Here is a 16842-nt window from a genome sequence, read left to right on the forward strand (position 1 = left end):
CTGAGACGAACACCCGGGCTCAAAATAAGGGTGTAATAAGGAAATCACCTGGACTTCAGCACAGAGTTGCACATCCACAAAACAAGGACTGTTTCAGGTGTGGTCTGTGGCTCAGCACAGCACGTGGCACTGTTATGCTTGTTTAATCCATAAGATTATTGTTTAACAGGAAATACAAATGGCAGCCACCCCCTCTGGAAGCAGGAAATTTAGGCGCCTGCGGTTAATTGACTACTTGGGTGCTCCATCGGTGCTAATGCAAAGTATTGGCTTTTGGGCGCCAAAAGCAGAAATTTGGGCACCCTATAAATAGCAGGCACCAGGCCCGTCCAACCAAAATTTTTCGTTTTGAGAATTATAATTTTATAAATTATCGTTTTATAATGTATTGTCTTAGAAATGTATTGGGTTTTTTTTACGTTATGTGCGGTGTCAGGAAGGGGGTCTTAGGGTTAGGCATCAGGAAAGGGGGGCTTAGGGTTAGGCGCCAGGAAGGGGAGTCTTAGTGTTAGGCATCAGGAAGGGGTTCTTAGGGTTAGGCGTCAGGAAGGGGGGTCTTAGGGTTAGGCGTCAGTAAGGGTGACGTTAGAGTTTGGCATCAGGAAGGGGGATTTGAGGGTTAGGTGTCAGGAAGGAGGGTTTTAGGGTTAGGCATCAGGAAGAGGGGGGTCTTAGGGTTAGGCGTCAGGAAGAGGGGGGTCTTAGGGTTAGGCACCACCAGGTCGGTCTTAGGGTTAGGCACCACTAGGGGGGGTTAGGGTTAGAGGGTTAGCCATCGGTAGAGGAAGGGTTCTGTGTGAGAGAAGGGCTAGGTTAAAGAGAAACCGTGACCAAGAATTGAACTTCATCCCAATCAATAGCTGATACCACCTTTCCCATGAGAAATCTTTTCCTTTTTACAAATCGATCATCAGGGGGCTCTGTATGGCTGATATTGTGGTGAAACCCCTCTCACAGTGGGATGTCAGGACCATGGTCCTGACAGTTTCCTGTCTGTGAACCTCATTGCACTGTGGGAAATAACAGCTGTTTACAGCTGGGTCCAACCGCCAAAAAAGCAAGCAGCATCTCCATCCACTGACATCACCTGCCAGCAGTAAAACTGTCACCATGTGATAAATGTCAGAATGTAAATCAGGGAGAGGAAAGATTTTACAATGGGCAAACACTGACTAAATCATTTATACATAAATTATTGTAAAAATGAAGCACTTTTTAATTACATTATTTTCCTCTTTAAGTTGTAGTAAAATATCAGTTGTATTTACCAGTGTTTTACTATCCTCATTACGACTGTAAATATTTCTTCGTTTTCATTGTTATAGATGATATTTTGCAGCTTCACCCAGCGCCCTTTTTTCCTGGCGCCCTTATTTAATGTATGCTATCCCTCTCACTTCAGGTTCCCTTTAAATGACAGACTGGTGTTCTTGTGTCCTCAGCCAGGCAGATGCTACCTCTGACTGCCGGTGTGAGCTGCTTTCGCACAGAGGTGTTTGCTGGCTGCACAAAACTCCCCAGGTTGCCCGGATTAGAATCCATGCGATGTGAACAAGTTGTGGCAGCTCTGCATAATGGCTTGTGGAATATATATAATAATGATAATAACATCTACAGTAATTCAGTATTGCAGTAAGCGTCCTGTTGGCTCCTCCTGTTACTCTCCTCCCTCCCTCTCTACACTTTGTGCTGTCAGGATCTGAGCTGTCACTATGCTGTGTGCTGCAGAAGGTTACCAACAGAAAGGTAAGTGCTTCTCGCTGGGGTCCCCTTGTGCTGGGGGTCTGCAGAGAGGGTGTGTGGGGGCTGCAGCACTGATAGGTGTTAGGAGAGGACTGTGTGTGTGGCTGCAGCAGAATGTCACAGTCTTTACTGAGCTGTCACAATGTTAATTTCCCTGCATGTGTCACTGTGCCATTTATTTGCCAGTGTTCTGTCAGGTTCAGCTGTGTTATCAGGACTGGTTAGCTTTGCAGAGGCTGCGTGTAGCTTGTTTTGATGACTTGTTCTATACGTTTGTGCTGCATTGTCATTTTAGACTATTTTTAGCCCCAAACCTCATATTGATCCTTGCCTTAGGACTCATTCACACTGCACAACGCTTGCATGAACGCGTTTTTTGTGCATGCGTTTCCTATGGACGAAATGCGCGTGACAGCGCATTAAAACGTGGACAGTTCCGACAAAACTGAACCTGACGGGAAATTGCAATGTCCCCTGCCGCGTCACAACGCAATGTGTGGGAACGCACGCTGTACTGTGAATGTTGACGTAACTGAGAATGTTGACGTAACACACAGCGATACACCCCCCCCCCCCCCCCCCCCCCCCGGACGTAACCTTTCTTAAGGAGCCCTTTCCCTTTAATGGTATAAATTTTAGTGAACAATTGGATTTTCAATCAAATCATTGAGATCATATTGTATGATCAATCGATCCGGAAAAATCGCATTATCGATTTCTTTCTTAAAGAACTGTGTGATGAGCACCGCAGATTTTTTTTCTGGGATAAGTATACCACTGGTTTCGATATCGGGAATAGTTTCGATCGATTTTCGGCTGAAATTATGGAAAGATGTCACTTGAAAGGGAGCGGTTCGGTAGCGACGTTCAATTTCAAAGCGACTGATGGACCCCAGAGACCCGCGGTGAGTGTAGCGGTGGAGCACACACTAACCTATGCGTCAGTGCTCTATTTCTGTATCCTTTTTTATATGAAATAGGACCCTTTGCAGGTGTTTGGATGAATTAGCCGATGAGAGTCTGACACTTTGAGCTGAGAATATGGAACATTTCGCAATATTCTAATGGGCTGAGATTCCGATTTTGTCGTTCTCATAAGCTGTGAGCCATAATCATCAATAACAAATAAAGGCTTAAAATATCTCACTTTACATGTGATGAGTCTATTTCATATATTAGTTTCACCTTTTAAGTTGAATTACTGACATAAATGGACTTTTGCACCATATTCTAATTTGTAGAGTTTCACCTGTAGGTCTCTCTCTGATCAGATTCTATCAGAGACAGATCTATCTGATGGTCGAATCTGCTGGCCATCTGCTAGTGTATGGGCGCCTTTACAGTGAAAATCTGACATCTGTAGCATTAGATTTTAGATTTCATTCTCCCGGAATCTCATCAGATATCTACTGATGCAAAGACCAATTGGTGAGACATTGGTTGCTTCATTGATCTCCCAGTATATGGCCAGCAGTGGAGAGAGAGCATACATACATACTATGCATACATCTAACATGTATACTTCTTGCATAATAAATGCACTGTAAGTTATATTTTTCCCATGTCCCTGTCACTAACAGAAGGTAGTGAAAATCTGATGGATCTGAGAGGTTTTGAGGTAGTGCAGCTCCTCATGGGGGATTCTCAGGGTTTTATTTCTTTTTAAGAGCACGCACTGAATTACATTTTCTCAGTCCAACTGCCAAAATAGCGCACAAGCAAATATGGAGGGCTGGCCGGCATTTTTGTATATGTCCTTTCCAGAGAGCGCTTTTAATAAAGGAAATACTGTACTGGGAATCCCCCATGAGGAGATGGACTGGTCCAAAACCTGTCAGATCTGTTGAATTTTTACTGCCTGCTGTAAGCAACAGCATCATAGGAAAAATGTAATTTATGGTGCATTTTAGTCTGGGAGTAATGTACTTCTTATATGTATGCATACACATTTTAAAGGGGCACTACAGCGAAAAACTGTAAAATGTAAAATATGTGCAAACATATACAAATAAGAAGTACATTTTCCCAGAGTAAAATGAGCCATAAATTACTTTTCTCCTGTGTTGCTGTCACTTACAGTAGGTAGTAGATATCTGACAGAAGCGACAGGTTTTGGACTAGTCCATCTCTTCATAGGGGATTCTTTTATTTTCAGAAGCACTTAGTGAATGGCAGTTGCTCTGTCCAACTGCCAAAAAACTGTATAGCGATCAGGGAAGCTGGCCAGCATCATTGTTTAAATCCTTTTTAGGGAATATCTTTATAAAGAATAAAAGCCTTGCTGAGAATCCCCTATGAAGAGATAGACTAGTCCAAAACCTGTCACTTCTGTCAGATTTCTACTACCTACTGTAAGTGACCGAAACATAGGAGAAATGTAATTTATGGCTTATTTTACTCCGGAAAAAATGTACTTCTTATTTGTATTTGTTTGCACATATGTTACTTTTACAGTTTTTGCTGTAGTGCCCCTTTAACTATTTATATTATATTTGCCCCTTTAAACAATTTTCTGTGATAGTGGTCCTTTAATGAGGTGCATACAATTTTGCCTTGCATGCATATTTAATGCAAACCACATGTCACTTTAAACTGGACCGATGAAAAGCAACAGTAAGGGCTGGTGCACACTAAGTGCTTGAGTCACTAAACCGTGCTAACTATTATCACTATCGTGCTAACATTTTGTGCGCGTTATAATGCACGTAATGTTTTTCACGCGGTGAATTTTCGCTCAAAATCGCGTCTGTTTTCATGAAAACGCTACGCACTTTATAACGCACGCAAAACACTAGCGCGGCCGTGATATTAGTTATCATGGTTTAGTGAACCAAGCCCTAAGAGCGGTTCTGAGCGGTTTTTAAAAACGTTTTCAGGTTGAAAACTGCTTGACTAATGTATTTCAATGGGCTGGTGCACACGAGCGGTTTGATTTTTCCCCAAATGCAAACTTGGTTCCTGCAGCATTTTTGTTGATTTCTGAGGCAATTCTGCTTCAATGTTAAAGTATAGGAAAGAGAAAAATCGCGGAGAAAAGCGGTAGATCAGAGCGATTTTCCAGGCGTTTTTGTTACAGAAGCTGTCCAGTTCCAGCTCTACTGTACAAAAAATAAAAAACGCAACACCAAAACGCTCCAAAAACGCTAGGCTTGATTAGAAAATCTCTGTAAGCATGCCTACAATCGCTCTGAAAAACCGCTTCAAAAACCTCTAGGGTTTGCGGATACGTTAGTGGTTTTTGGTGTGCACTGGCCCTAAGAGGATTTTGATTGGCCCATTTCTAAGGTGCAATCGGCATTGTAATTCGCATGCTGGACGGAATTGCAGCAGTAAAATTGGGCGCATGCAGCAAGTGGACTAATTGGGTGCCGCCATTGCGTCAATGTATTTTATCAGTATTTAGGCAGCAGGGTGGAAATTTGGGCACACGGTAAATATAGCAGGCTGCTGTTTATCAGGCACCCAAATGCTGATATTTCAATAGGCCATTCAGGTTTACAGGCAGGTACTTTGTGTGTGGAGTGGGTGGGGTTAGGCACTAGGCAGGTACTTTGTGTGTGGAGTGGGTGGGGTTAGGCACTAGGCAGGTACTTTGTGTGTGGAGTGGGTGGGGTTAGGCACTAGGCAGGTACTTTGTGTGTGGAGTGGGTGGCGTTAGGCACTAGGCAGGTAGTGTGTGCGGAGTGGGGGGAGTTTAGGGTTAGGCATTATTTAGGTAGTACGGTATGTGTGGGGTGGGCAGGGGGATTTAGGGTTAGGTGTCAGGCAGGTAGTGTGTGTGGGGGTAGTTTAGGGTTAGATGTCAGGCAGGTAGTGTATGCGGGGGTGGGATTTAGGGTTAGGCATTAGGTAGGTAGTGTGTGCAAGGGGGGTTAGGGTTAGGCACTTGGCAGGTAGTGTGTGCAGGGGGTGGGGTTTATGGTTAGGCAGTATGCAGATAGTGGTTGCGAGGGTGGGGTTTAGGGTTAGGCACTAGGCAGGTAGTGTGTGTGGGGGTGGGGTTTAGGGTTAGGCACTAGGCAGATAGTGTGTGCGGGGGGTGGGGTTTAGGGTTAGGCACTAGGCAGTGTGTAGTGGGGGTTTAGGGTTAGGTTTCTGGCAGGTAGTGTGTATGTGTGTGTGTGTTGGGAGGGGGGGGGGGGGTTAGGATTTGGCGTTAGATAGGTAGTTTGCAGTGGCGTAGCTAAGGTGCTGTGGGCCCTGATGCAAGTTTTACAGTGGGGCCCCCCAAGCACTCTATACATAATTGCCACTGCGCACCAAAACCTGCCAATGGCAACTACAGTGTCAGAGGTGCAAGAAGGGGATGGGGAACAGTTTGTTAGTGATTACCACCATTCAAAGTATCTATAGAAGTGATAATTATGAGCACAGGACCAATAGAGAGCTAATACTGTAGTTGAGGGAGGGCCCTTCGGGGCCCCTCTGGCCCAAGGGCCCCGATGCGGTCGCTACCTCTGCACCCCCTATTGCTACGCCCCTGGTAGTTTGTGTTGGTAGGAGGGCTTAGGGTTAGGTGTTATGGGGGAGGGTTCGGTTTAGCCATAGTAAATTATCGGTATTTAATACCAAATTTCAATCCAAATTTTTACACTTTATTAGTAAAATATTGGCATTAAATACCGATATCTTACTATCGGCATTACAGGGCGCTGAAATTTCCAGCGCCTTTTTTGTGTGTATGCGGACGGAATCAAGACCACTTTGATGTCTGTCTCACTTCAGCAGCTAGTCCCGACAGACAGAAATCCTGACGTGCTTTGCGTGGCTGTACGGTGTATGGCGTGCTGGCCAGGTGTGCTTTGCATGGCTGTACAGTGTATGGCGTGCTGGCCAGGTGTGCTTTTCGTGGCTGTACGGTGTATGACGTGATGCCCAGGTGTGCTTTGCGTGGCTGTATGGTGTATGGTGTGCTGGCCAGGTGTGCTTTGCGTGGCTGTACGGTGTATGGCGTGCTGGCCAGGTGTGCTTTGCGTGGCTGTATGGTGTATGGCGTGCTGGCCAGGTGCGCTTTGCATGGCTGTACGGTGTATGACGTGCTGGCCAGGTGTGCTTTGCGTGGCTGTACGGTGTATGACGTGATGCCCAGGTGTGCTTTGCGTGGCTGTATGGTGTATGGTGTGCTGGCCAGGTGTGCTTTGCGTGGCTGTACGGTGTATGGCATGCTGGCCAGGTGTGCTTTGCGTGGCTGTACGGTGTATGGAGTGCTGGCCAGGTGTGCTTTGCGTGGCTGTGCTGGCCAGGTGTGCTTTGCATGGCTGTACGGTGTATGACGTGCTGGCCAGGTGTGCTTTGCGTGGCTGTACGGTGTATGGCGTGCTGGCTAGGTGTGCTTTGCGTGGCTGTACGGTGCATGGCGTGCTGGCCGAGTGTGCTTTGCGTGGCTGTATGGTGTATGGCGTGCTGGCTAGGTGTGCTTTGCGTGGCTGTACGGTGTATGGCCTGCCTGCCAGGTGTGCTTTGCGTGGCTGTACGGTGTATGGAGTGCTGGCCAGGTGTGCTTTGCGTGGCTGTGCTGGCCAGGTGTGCTTTGCATGGCTGTACGGTGTATGACGTGCTGGCCAGGTGTGCTTTGCGTGGCTGTACGGTGTATGGCGTGCTGGCTAGGTGTGCTTTGCGTGGCTGTACGGTGCATGGCGTGCTGGCCGAGTGTGCTTTGCGTGGCTGTACGGTGTATGGCGTGCTGGCTAGGTGTGCTTTGCGTGGCTGTACGGTGCATGGCGTGCTGGCCGAGTGTGCTTTGCGTGGCTGTATGGTGTATGGCGTGCTGGCTAGGTGTGCTTTGCGTGGCTGTACGGTGTATGGCCTGCCTGCCAGGTGTGCTTTGCGTGGCTGTACGATGTATGGCGTGCTGGCCAGGTGTGCTTTGCGTGGCTGTATGGTGTGGGGCGTGCTGGCGAGGTGTGCTTTGCGTGGCTGTACGATGTATGGCGTGCTGGGCAGGTGTGCTTTGCGTGGCTGTATAGTGTATGGCGTGCTGGCTAGGTGTGCTTTGCGTGGCTGTATGGTGTATGGCGTGCTGGCCAGGTGTGCTTTGCGTGGCTGTATAGTGTATGGCGTGCCTGCCAGGTGTGCTTTGCGTGGCTGTACGGTGTATGGCCTGCCTGCCAGGTGTGATTTGCGTGGCTGTACGGTGTGTGGCGTGCTGGCCAGGTGTGCTTTGCGTGGCTGTACGGTGTATGACGTGATGCCCAGGTGTGCTTTGCGTGGCTGTATGGTGTATGGTGTGCTGGCCAGGTGTGCTTTGCGTGGCTGTACGGTGTATGGCGTGCTGCCCAGGTGTGCTTTGTGTGGCTGTATGGTGTATGGGGTGCTGGCCAGGTGTGCTTTGCGTGGCTGTACGGTGTATGGCGTGCTGGCCAGGTGTGCTTTGCATGGCTGTACGGTGTATGGTGTGCTGGCCAGGTGTGCTTTTCGTGGCTGTACGGTGTATGACGTGATGCCCAGGTGTGCTTTGCGTGGCTGTACAGTGTATGGCGTGCTGGCCAGGTGTGCTTTTCGTGGCTGTACGGTGTATGACGTGATGCCCAGGTGTGCTTTGCGTGGCTGTATGGTGTATGGTGTGCTGGCCAGGTGTGCTTTGCGTGGCTGTACGGTGTATGGCATGCTGGCCAGGTGTGCTTTGCGTGGCTGTATGGTGTATGGAGTGCTGGCCAGGTGTGCTTTGCGTGGCTGTATGGTGTATGGCGTGCTGGCCAGGTGCGCTTTGCATGGCTGTACGGTGTATGACGTGCTGGCCAGGTGTGCTTTGCGTGGCTGTACGGTGTATGACGTGATGCCCAGGTGTGCTTTGCGTGGCTGTATGGTGTATGGTGTGCTGGCCAGGTGTGCTTTGCGTGGCTGTACGGTGTATGGCATGCTGGCCAGGTGTGCTTTGCGTGGCTGTACGGTGTATGGAGTGCTGGCCAGGTGTGCTTTGCGTGGCTGTGCTGGCCAGGTGTGCTTTGCATGGCTGTACGGTGTATGACGTGCTGGCCAGGTGTGCTTTGCGTGGCTGTACGGTGTATGGCGTGCTGGCTAGGTGTGCTTTGCGTGGCTGTACGGTGCATGGCGTGCTGGCCGAGTGTGCTTTGCGTGGCTGTATGGTGTATGGCGTGCTGGCTAGGTGTGCTTTGCGTGGCTGTACGGTGTATGGCCTGCCTGCCAGGTGTGCTTTGCGTGGCTGTACGATGTATGGCGTGCTGGCCAGGTGTGCTTTGCGTGGCTGTATGGTGTGGGGCGTGCTGGCGAGGTGTGCTTTGCGTGGCTGTACGATGTATGGCGTGCTGGGCAGGTGTGCTTTGCGTGGCTGTATAGTGTATGGCGTGCTGGCTAGGTGTGCTTTGCGTGGCTGTATGGTGTATGGCGTGCTGGCCAGGTGTGCTTTGCGTGGCTGTATAGTGTATGGCGTGCCTGCCAGGTGTGCTTTGCGTGGCTGTACGGTGTATGGCCTGCCTGCCAGGTGTGATTTGCGTGGCTGTACGGTGTGTGGCCTGCTGGCCAGGTGTGCTTTGCGTGGCTGTACGGTGTATGGCGTGCTGGCCAGGTGTGCTTTGCATGGCTGTACGGTGTATGGTGTGCTGGCCAGGTGTGCTTTGCGTGGCTGTACGGTGCATGGCGTGCCTTCCAGGTGTGCTTTGCGTGGCTGTATGGTGTATGGCCTGCCTGCCAAGTGTGCTTTGCATTTGATGTACGGTGTATGGCGTGCAGGCCAGGTGTGCTCTGCGTGGCTGTATGGGGTGCTGGCCAGGTGTGCTTTGCGTGGCTGTACAGTGTATCGCGTGCCTTCCAGGTGTGCTTTGCATGGCTATACGGTGTATGGTGTGCTGGCGAGGTGTGCTTTGCATGGCTATACGGTGTATGGCGTGCTGGATAGGTGTGCTTTGCGTGGCTGTACAGTGTATGGCGTACTGGCCAGGGCAGCATACTGCAGTGCACACTATTGCTGTTGTGGGGTTTGTTTTTTATTATGGCCAGAGTACAATATTCCTGCTCCAGCAGCATGGCAGAGGTTTAAAGTTTGTTACACTTGTAAGATGTTCAACAGATTAAGGTCATTTGTCTGTAATCTGTAAGAATCAACCTGGGGTAAATCATTGCTACCTGTTGGCATCTAACTGTCAGAGCTGCGTAGTGTGCGCACGCTGTGGAGGTGATTGGGGCCCAGCTCTTGTTAGCGTCTAACTGTCAGAGCTGCGTAGTTTGCGCACGCTGTGGAGGTGATTGGGGCCCAGCTCTTGTTAGCGTCTAACTGTCAGAGCTGCATAGTGTGCGCACGCTGTGGAGGTGAACGCGGCCCAGCTCTTGTGCTGATGCCAGAACACGATTTCTGTGGTGCTGTAAGAAGATTAGAATAAGCTCTCTCATCGGTTCAGGGCTTTGTCTGCTTAAAGTGGACCTGAACGCTTGCACAGGATAGATGAAAGACAGAGAAATGTACCCTGTATGTATTTAGAGAGTTTAGCCTGTCTAATTCTCCCTAATCTGTGACGAATCACAAAAGCATAAAAGCATTGCAAGTTCTGTGTTCCTGTTGCTTCTCCACTGTCTGCTGGGTTTACACATAATGCAGTGGGCTGTGCGTGGGTAGCACAGTGAGATAGTGGATAGCGCTCTCCTGAACTGAGTTCAGTTTCCAGCCTGGACGTTATCTGCTTGGGGTTTGTATGGTCTATCCATGCTTGTGTGTGTTTCCTCTGGCCCTTAGGAGGGGGAGGGGGGGGGGAATAAATTGTGTTATCATCTGAGGACAGTGAGTGACATGACCATGTACTCTGTAATGTGCTGCAGAAGATGTCAGTGCTATATAAATACATAATAATGATATGGCAGGACATTAGACTATTACTATGGTAGGATTAGATTGGGAGCTCCTCTGAGGACAGTCAGTGACATGACTATGTACTCTGTAAAGCGCTGCAGAAGATGTCAGTGATTTTAGGTGTGTAGAATCCGATTGATGAACTGTTTAAGTGCCTGTTGAGGAGCCTCTTTACCCGTCACTGCCTCTATCACACACTTCAGGAACTGCAGGCTGGGATGTGCCCAGAGGGCCAGGGCCGGTTCAAGCAACAATGGGGCCCCAGGGCAAAATAAACCTGGGGGGCCCCCTCAACAGATTGCCCCGGAGCAAAAATTGGCATTAAGGGACCTTTTTTGCAGCTGGTATAGTCAGGGTTTGAAGCCCCAATCGGTCGGAGCTCCACATTCTGGCTACCCCAGCCTGCATGGGGGACAAGGGGTTAAAAAGTTTCAGGAGGGGGGACCCCACATAATTAAAAAAAAAAAATTCCCACACTCTAAACATTAAAAAAAATGGGAAAATAGGAAAAAATTGCCAGAGATCTTCATACAGCCATATTGCGGCTGTATAGCGATCCCTGGCCAAACCGCTGCAGCTGCGTATGGACCCCCTGGAAACCCTGTCAGGAAATTTATTGCGCTTTCGTTTGATGCATGTAATATTACACTACCGTTAGGTACTAAAAGTGACATTTACCGCATTTAAAAGTATACTTTTTTCCTTCGAAACTTTAAAATTGATTTTCTCAAAAACTATAAGGTCTTTTTGAAAAATAGTTTTTTCCTCTTATTCCCAATGATCTCCTTAACATAACCTGCAAATTTAGGGTTTTTAGACTTTAAGGTGGATTTGCTATTAACCGTTAAAGTCGGATGGTTTTTAAATGTGTATTTTTTTTTCTTTGAAACTTTAAAATCGATTTTCTCAAAAACTATAAGGTCGATTTGAAATTTTTTTTTCCTCTTGTAGCCACTGGGGGCCCCTACAAGCTCTGGGGCCCTGGGGCAGCTGCCTTCTTTGCCTCTATGGTAGCGCCGGCCATGCAGAGGGCTTGAGGTTTGCTCCAGCCCCCCAGACTCTGAACAGGAAATTGATGTAGTGGCAAGAAGAATCAGCAGCCTGCAGAGCCTCCAGTTAATGCCTTCCTCTGCGATGCTGCATAGGACACCTTCACCTAGTTTTTAAGCAGGATTTTGCGATGGTTAAGCCTCCATTCATGGAGAAGAGGGTAGTATTTGCGCACGTTCCATACTAAAGAGGAACTATAACCAAGAATTGAACTTTATCCCAATCAGCAGCTGATACCCCCTTTCCCACCAGAAATCTATACCTTTCCTCAAATAGATCATCAGAGAAGTCTGTATGGCTGATATTGAGGAGAAACCCCTCCCACGGTGTGATGTCATGACCAAGGTCCTGACAGTTTGCTGTCTGTGAACCTGGTTGCATTGTGGGAAATAACTGCTGTTTCCAACGGCCTAGCAAGCAGTATCTCCCTCTGTGTATAGAATGCTCAGTAAACAAACACTCCACCTGGCAGGACAAGAGATGTCACCACCAGTGATAAAGTTCAGAATGTCAATCAAGGTAAGGAAAGGTTTTACAATAGGCAAACACTGACTGAATACATTTATAGTTGGATATTGTAAAAAACAAGATAAGCAATTTTATGAATTACATTATTTTCACTACAAATAAGAGTTTCTCTTACCTGGGGCTTCTGCCAGCCCACTGCAGCTGCCCTGTTCCCACGCAGCCATTCACCGGTGCTCCAGTCCCACGCTGCAGCTCACTTTCACGATGTGCAGATAGAGTGCACTGCGCCTGTGCGGCCCTGGCCCCGCCCATCCTCGTTCACGCTCCCGTAGCCGGACGCAAACTGTTCAGGCCCAGTAGAGATTTTCTCGTACTGCGCCTGCGCAGGGAACTCCTGGCTACAGGAACGAGTACTATACGCATGTCCAGGGCGCAGTGCAGGTCGACTTAGAAGTCGACTTCCAGTACGAGAAAAAAAGTTGCGTCGGGGGAACGGAGGATTGGTCCAGGACTGTGTGGGCACAGGTCGGCTGCAGGCAGAAGCCCCAGAAGTCCTGGGCTTGCCAGGGGGGGGGGCAGCCATGTCACACGGCTGTCCCCAGTACATCGTTGCCGTAGATTGCAGCGCTGTACAGTGGAAATAGACAGCAAAACAGACGCCGTCTAACAGTCCCTAGCGACGATCACCACTGGAAGACTGATGACGTAGCTCCGTCATTCAAGCTGAGATGCGCGCACATCAACACCCGCGATCTCCTGCAAATCTCCGGCCCAGGACTTGACGCCAATCTGCGTTAGGTGGCACTGGGGCAGCCGGTCGTTAGGTAGTTAAAGGACGACTCCAGCTCAAAAAGTAAGCTGTTAAAATTTGACAGAACCAACTGGTTTTGGACTACTCATGGGGCTTCTAAAGGTTTTCTTTGTTTTCAAGAGCGTATTCTGCACAGCCATTTAACTTCCAAAATAGTACGATACCAACCAGCCTCCCTTCTCGCTTGTACATTTTTTCCGCAGTTAGACTTAGCAACTGCCATTCAGGAAGTGCTTAAGAAAACCCTGAGAATCCCCCGTGAGGGGATGAACTAGTCCAAAACCTGTCGGTTCTGTCAGAATTTAACTGCTTACTTTTTTTTCACTGGGGCGGTCCTTTAAGCTGCCACATGGGGTAGGAATGTGACTCATACTTTGTGGCTGCTAAAATTCCCATGGAGAAGTCTCATGCTACACATTCAGATGTGTTCCTGGAACTGGAGTGAAAAAGCAGTTGTGTGCGGTATAGTACAGCAACCGCCAGTGCCCAGTAGGGACATTCCAGCCAATCAGTTACCTTGTATTTGTGCTTGCCTCAATACTGGGGATGCTCAGGGCTGCCACCTCATCCCTTGTGGCTAGTTAGATGCAGTTTAGGCACTGATTATGTGTGAGTAGCCCCAGAACCTGTATAACTTAGATGTGCCAGTATTTAGCCTCTTAAGGACCACAGTGCTAAACCCCCCTAAAGACCAGGCCATTTTTAGTAAAATGGGCCACTGCAGCTTTAAAGAGGAACTGTCGCGAAAATTGAAACACATACAAACAAGAAGTACATTTCTTCCAGAGTAAAATGAGCCATAAATTACTTTTCTCCTTTGTTGCTGTCACTTACAGTAGGCTGTAGAAATGTGACATTACCAACAGGTTTTGGGCAAGGCCATCTCTCCGTAGGGGATTCTCAGCATGGCCTTTATTCTTTATAAAGACATTCCATGAAAAATCGTTATACAAAGATGCTGGCCAGCCTCCCTGCTCACTGCACACTATTTTGCCAGTTGGACGGAGCAACTGCCATTCACTAAGTGCTTTTAAAAATAAAGAAAACCCTGAGAACCGCCCTGTGAGAAGATGAACTAGTCCAAAATCTGTCGGTTATGTCAGGTTTCTACTACCTACTGTAAGTGACAGCAACATAGGAGAAAAGTAATTTATGGCTCATTTTACTCTGGGATAAATGTACTTCTTAATTATTTGTGTTTTAAAGATTAGATTTAATAGATTTTCGCGACAGTTCCTCTTTAAGGCCAAGCTACAGGGCAGCACAACACACTGCACAAGTAATTCCCCCCCCCCTTTTCTCCCCACCAACAGAGATTTCTGTTGGTGGGGTCTGATCGCCCCCCAGTTGTTTATTTTCTTTTTTACAAACATTTATAGTCTTTTTTTAAATAAATAAATGTTTTTGCTTTTTTTTTACATCACCCTTCCTCCCTCCCCCAGCCCGCCTATCACAGTCAGCACTTACCTGGGGCTTCCTCCTGCCCGTGAGGTCCCTCTGCATCCTCTGGATCTACTCCGTGGCCCGGTGGTTTGGGGCAAAGTCGTGTGCAAGTCCCTGCGCCCATTGCCATAAGTGTCCTGCGCATGCATGATTGAATCTTTTGAGAAACGAGCATGCGCAGGACGCTTATGGTGACGGCCGCATGATCGAGTCGGGTGCCCGGACGGGCTGTGCATGCCCAGTTGCACACGACTTTGCCCAAAACCAATTAATGGGGCTGCCAGCGGGACCACAGAGGGAACTGTGGTCTCTGCCATCTTATTCCGGGGAGGGAAGGGACGCGGGCGGGGACCGGAGCTATGCAGGATGCGGGGTGAGCGGCGAGAGTGACACTACATAGGTAAACACAGCCCGCTGCGACATGCTGTGTGGCGACAGCATGGCTGTGATTTATGGGGGCATAGCAGAGCGTGGGGGGGGGGGGGGACACTACATAGCAACAGAGGCTGGGCTGTATAGGCAGACACAGCCTCTGTGTGCGGATATCATTCTTAGAAACCACCTCGGGTTCTCTTTAAGTAGTTAGAGGGATACGGTGGCAACCCTGGGAATGCTCCATCAGATGCTAATACCTCAGAGTGGATGCTAATACCTCAGAGTGGATGCTAATACCTCAGAGTGGATGCTAATACCTCAGAGTGGATGCTAAGACCTCAGAGTGGATGCTAATACCTCAGAGTGGATGCTAATGCTACGTACACACATGCGACAACGATCGTTCGTTAAGAACGACGAACGAACTTTTAATTGATGAAAGAACGACCTAAGTAAAGGTAGTTTTAAAATGTGTGTAACGATCTGATCGTTAGAACGAACGTTACATCACAGAAAGCAACTATTGCGCCTGCGCATAAAAATGAGAAGTTCCATGGAGAAATAGTGAAATGCGCATGTCAAGCCTAGTACGAACGATCGTTTCCAACGATGTACTACTTTTGCAAACGATCGTCGTTGGTTAAAATCCGCCGAGACAGAACTTTCTTTTGTAGCGATTTGGCTCGTTCGTCGTTTGCCTTAATAGTCGGTGGTTCGTTTTTTGTAACGATCGTCGTTGGTAAAGATCGGGGAACGATCGTTACAAACGACTATAGTCGCATGTGTGTACGCACCTTAAGACCTCAGAGTGGATGCTAATACCTCAGAGTGGATGCTAATACCTCAGAGTGGATGCTAATACCTCAGAGTGGATGAGTGGATTATGATTTTATGTAGCTTGGCAATGGTCCAACCAAATACACAGCTTCTCCAGTGTGGTTGGAGTCTTGGCCAGCAGAGATGTTTTCCAGGAAAGCTGAGGCCATTCCTCGGTGGTTTTGTAGGAACTTTATACGTACAGCAGAGAGAGGCAGCGTGTGCAGAGACACGCCTGACCTTTGCCTGAGTTCCTGGACTGCGGGTGCTAGGTCAGGTCAGAGATAAGGCCTCTGAGTCTGCAGATATGAAGTAATCCAGTCACTGGGGCAATAGGACAGGTTCATGAGAAGAGATGTGTAGCATTTTCCAATATACTGTAGTATAATTTTTTTATGTTTAAAGGGAGCCATAGATGAAAAAAATAAAGATTTTATACATACCTGGGGCTTCCTCCTGCCCGCGAGGTACCTCTGTATCCTCTGGGACCACTCCGTGGCCCGGTGGTTTGGGGAAAAATTGTGTGCAGCTGCACATCCCTGCGCCCATTGCCATAAGTGTCCTGCGCATGCACGATTGAGTCTTTTGAGAAACCAGCATGCGCAGGACGCTTATGGTGACGGCCGCATGACCGAGCCGGGTGCCCGGACGGGCTGTGCATGCCCAGTTGCACACGACTTTGCCCAAAACCAATTAATGGGGCTGCCAGCGGAACCACAGAGGGAACTGTGGTCTCTGCCATCTTAGTCCGGGGAGGGAAGGGACGCGGGCGGGGACCGGAGCTATGCAGGAGGCGGGGGGAGCAGCGAGAGTGACACTACATAGGTAAACACAGCCCGCTGAGACACGCTGCCTGTCGACAGCACGGCTGTGATTTATGGGGGCATAGCAGAGCGCAGGGGGGGGGGGCTTAGGGGGGACACTACATAGCAACAGAGGCTGCGCTGTATAGGCAGACACAGCCTCTGTGTGTGGATATCATTCTTAGAAACCACCTCGGGTTCTCTTTAAAGCGGTATCGTCACCATAAAAATCAAATTTCAACAGCAACTGGTCTGAGTGTATTAAGTGATAAAGATGCTAATCCTGCATTCAAAACTTTTTCTGCTGTTATGATTTGGAGTTATCACATACTTAAGGAGCACTGGCCCTTTAGTAGTCGTGCCAAAGAATTGCATGCTGGGGGTTCTTTTTATCTATAATCTATTCCTCCTCTTCCCTTTATTTCCCTGTCAGCTGCTTATCTGAAAGCTAATCCCCTACTCACTTGTGTTTACAAGTAAGGCTGAGGCGACTCAGCGATTGGAGGAGACAAGAAAAAAAAGTAAAGGGCAGA

The 16842-nt window shown here is 48.5% G+C and overlaps 1 protein-coding gene across 1 annotated transcript in view; it reads left to right on the forward strand.

The window, feature by feature from the left end:
- The first annotated feature begins 1696 nt into the window (after positions 1-1696).
- The window catches only part of HSD3B7 (hydroxy-delta-5-steroid dehydrogenase, 3 beta- and steroid delta-isomerase 7), an 80886-nt gene continuing 65740 nt past the window's right edge, over positions 1697-16842 (forward strand). Inside the window, exon 1 of the mRNA XM_068243925.1 lies at positions 1697-1746. The gene's annotated coding sequence lies outside the window, so the exon portion shown is untranslated. The remainder of the gene's footprint in view (positions 1747-16842) is intronic.

Source organism: Hyperolius riggenbachi, chromosome 7 (genome assembly GCF_040937935.1).
Source record: "Hyperolius riggenbachi isolate aHypRig1 chromosome 7, aHypRig1.pri, whole genome shotgun sequence".
NCBI classification, from domain to species: domain Eukaryota; kingdom Metazoa; phylum Chordata; class Amphibia; order Anura; family Hyperoliidae; genus Hyperolius; species Hyperolius riggenbachi.